The sequence below is a fragment of the Phacochoerus africanus genome, chromosome 8 (assembly GCF_016906955.1).
Source record: "Phacochoerus africanus isolate WHEZ1 chromosome 8, ROS_Pafr_v1, whole genome shotgun sequence".
NCBI lineage: Eukaryota > Metazoa > Chordata > Mammalia > Artiodactyla > Suidae > Phacochoerus > Phacochoerus africanus.
The window spans coordinates 10,578,167-10,582,276 of record NC_062551.1 but is presented as its reverse complement, the minus strand read 5'-3'; positions in this window follow the sequence as shown (position 1 = coordinate 10,582,276).

Below are 4,110 nucleotides of genomic sequence, written 5' to 3'. Positions count from 1 at the left end.
CTGCACCTCTCCGGCTGAGTCTGTGCTCCGGGAACCATCGGGGACCGGGTGGTTCCTTTCCTCTCTCCCAGGGAAGGGGTGGGGCCTCGGCGATCTCAAAGTTTCTGGCCGCTCAGTGACTGGGTGTCAAAGCCACCGCATCTCCAAGGCCTCATCTCGGGTTCCTGGGCCATATATTTTCCCCTCCAGTAAGGGCCGGAGGGGTATGTTAAAAACCCGCTGCAGGTGCTGTCAGTTTCCTGTGGTCGGAAGTAAAATCTCAGGCTCCCAGAGCCCTTGAAGTCTCTGCAGACTCCCTCAGAGGGCAGCCTACCTGGCCCACCCCGCACTCCCTCACACGTTTGCTTCGTTAGCTTCTAGCCTCGCGGCTGATTTTCCACCCTTGTCCAAACACCTTGTCATCTCAGGTGCTCTGTCCTCCTCAAGGGTGCCCTTACCCTAGGCTCCTTGGACTGCAGGTCTGTTGTTAAATCAGTCAGCTGCTCAAGACGCTGGCCTGGGGCACCCCATTCCAAAGAGTGCCTTGCTGCTTACCAAGGCTTTACAAGCATCTGCTGAATGTCTGCTTCAGTACCAGGCACTGTTGGAGGCCTTGCATTTTAAATAGCACAGTCGGGGAAGATAAAGCAGAGGCCAAGGTGCCTGAGCAGGGAAGTGAGGGGACAGGTGAGGGACTTACTAGGTAGTAACCATGTAGGTATGTGGGGAAGGTGCCCTGGGCAGAGGGAACGGTGCATGCAAAGGCTCTGAGGGGGGCTGAGTTTGCTACGTTTGAAGAGCATCTGCAGGAGGCCAGAGGAGTGGAGCAGAGTGAGGTGAAGAGGGATGGGAGATAATATCAGAGAATGCCTTGGGGACACAATCAAGGTGGTCCTTGTCTATCTAGTCTGTTCTCCTAAGAACAGGATCTGGCACACACCGAACACTCAGTAAGTGTCAGCTCTTGGTTATTCTGATGATGATTATTCCCAGTCCATCTGTGAAGGAAACTCAGGTGTGTGAATCACTTTGAATGGGGGCTTATAATCCGTCAAGTATTTCATAAATGGTTTATATCATTTATTATTATTACTATTATTATTCCCAGGCCTCAGATGAGGAATACCAGGGTGTATATTTCTCTTAGAACAGAGAGTTTTGTGCAATAAATGCTAGCTATCATTTATTATCCTCATGACTCTTCTTGTTATTCCCAATTTAGAGATGAGGAAAATTGAGGCAGTGAAAGTATACAGGAAGCCTACAATAAATGTTGGGTCTCATCACTGTTGCTCTTATTATCCCAAGTCCACAGGCAAGGCCCAGGAAGCTTTATTCCCTGTGCCATGGCTCCTACCAGATTCAGTTGACCCCAGGCCTGGGTCCCCACCGCACTGACACTGCCTGTGTGCCTTAGACCAGCCCCCAGGGATCTTTATGAAACTTAAATATCTTCCTCTCTGTATCACACAAATGGGGACAGCCTGGATATTCCACTGACCTCACTTTTCTCCCAAGATTTAAATCCTGGCTTCCCTGCATATTGTGTGACCTTGGGCAAGTTGCTTAATGTCTCCAAAACTCAATTACATGATTTGCAAAATGATGCCAACTGCACAGAACCTCTTATAAATCTGGCCAGCTCTTCACTCCTTTCTGAAACCTCTGACCCTTTCCTAAGCCGAATTGTCCCTCATGTGAACACAGTGCTGTACACAAAGAGATGGTTGATGCACAGGACTGCTCTCCCAGACTGACCCAACCTACTTTGTATCCCCGGGTTCTAGAGAAAGGCCTGAAAGCAAACACTTTGTTTCCACTTATGTAATTTTGCACGTGTGTGAAATCACCCAGAAATGCCTTCAGTCTGAAGGCTACTGCTGATTAATTCATTGTTTCCCTGTGCTGATCATTCTTATTCTTTTTAAAACTTTTTTTTGGCCAGGCATGCAGCATGTGAAAGCTCCTGGGCCAGGGATTGAACCTTCACCACAGCAGCAGCCTAAGCCACGGCAGTGACAACACCAGGTCCTTAACATGCTGGGTCATTAGGGAACTCTGTGACTCTATGATTGTTCTTTTTTTAAAGCCACACCTGCAGCATATGGAGGTTCACAAGCCAGCTAGTTCCTGACAGAGTCTGGGAGAATCCTACCCTGTGCTACAGTGGATATATTAAAAACGGTCCGTTTGAAGATGCCTCGTGCATTAATAGATAGTGATATAGTAATGGGGAAGGCAAGGGACTTTTCTAAATGGAGGGAGACTGCAGAACAGCCAAATAATATATTGAATTTAAAAAATGAGTCCTTGGAGTTCCCGTTGTGGCGCAGTGGTTAACGAATCCGACTAGGAACCATGAGGTTGCGGGTTCGGTCCCTGCCCTTGCTCAGTGGGTTAAGGATCCGGCGTTGCTGTGAGCTGTGGTGTAGGTTGCAGACGCGGCTCAGATCCCACGTTGCTGTGGCTCTGGCGTAGGCCGGTGGCTACAGCTTCGATTTGACATCTAGCCTGGGAACCTCCATATGCCGCGGAAGCGGCCCAAAGAAATAGCAAAAAGACAAAAATAAAATAAAATAAAATAAAAAATAAATAAATAAAAGATGAGTCCTTAAGGATACTCATATAGAAAGGAAAGAGGAAAAGGAATAAGCTCTTTTTTTTTTTTTTTTTGGTTTTTCGGGCCCCACACAAGGCATGTGGAGGTTCCCAGGCTAGGGGTCAGATTGGAGCTACAGCTGCTGGCCATCACTACAGCCACGTCAGATCCGAGCTGCATCTGTGACCTACACCACAGCTCGTGGCAATGCCAGTTCCTTAACCCACTGAGCAAGGCCAGGGATCAAACCCACAACCTCATGGTTCCTACTCGGATTCATTGCTGTTGCGCCATGACCAGAACTCCAAGCTCTTTTTTTTTTTTTTTGCTGGAGAAGGACTGAATAGATGAGGAGACACAGAAAGCAATGCTAAAGAAGGATGTGCCTTTATAATTACGAGATCAAAAGGCTACCACCTGAGTCCTTGGCCCCCTCCCGCCGCCCCATGTTTCTCTACAGCATCTAGTAAATGGATAGCTTACCAAAGTTAAAAGCACCATGGCCACTCTAATTCAAGGTTATATTGATAAGTTTAACCTGCTATTTCATCCTTAAAGTGAAATTGTATTCACCTGAGGCCTCGCAGGGGCTCTGCTCCAGCTTAAGTCAGATCCACTCTTGACCCCAGACTAGATCCTGACAATGTCAGACGCGGGCAGTTTTTCAGAGGCAGGCCAGCAAAAGCAATGCTCACAGGGTCGGAAAGCTCATAAGGCAAAAACTTTGGACCCAGGACCCAAGACCGAGAGGACCAGCCCGGCGCCTCCAGAGGCAGCAGGAGAAGCGCGAGGACAAGGGACTCAGCAGGTACCTTTCCTGGTTGCTCAGGCTCTTTGGGGCTGTGGAGTCTCTTTCCAGTCCCCCTCTGACACCAGAGCTGTTCAAAGATTAAACCGGCGTGTATTAAAAATTCTAAGAGCAAAAGTTGATTGGAATCAGGGAGCATCCAGCCTATCAGGGGGAGAGAAACTCTGAGAAGCTGCACAAAATGAAGGACTTTTGTGAGCAGGAGGGAGCGGGAGCAAGGGAGTTTTCTTAATCAAAAGGCATGGTTTTTGCAGAGTTACTTTCCTGGAGGGGCGGCAGGGTCATCAGGGGCTTCTGATAGACTTATTTTAAGGTTCCACTTCTGGGAGAACTGCTGCTGTTTGTCTTGGTTTGGTGACGTGGGGCTTAGGATAAGCTCCTGTATTTTGGGGTCTGTGTCTTGTTTTTACCAAGGGCTGAGGCACTATCTTTATCTTTGTTGGAAAGAGAGGGTGGAGGTGACATTCTGGGCACTGAAATGGCAGATGCAAGCTTTGTTTTCATGTCCTTGTGTGCTCAGACCTTGTGAGAAGTACAGCTGGTCTGTGTTTGCTTTTTTTCTGCACCCGAAGTAAGTTCGTGTTAACCATCAATACTGAAAACACTGCTTTTGGTTCAAAGGCGCCCAGGAGTTCCTGTCGTAGCTCAGAGGGAACAAACCCGACTAATATCCATGAGGGCGTGGGTTCGATCCCTGGCCACCCCCTCAGTGGGTTAAGGATCC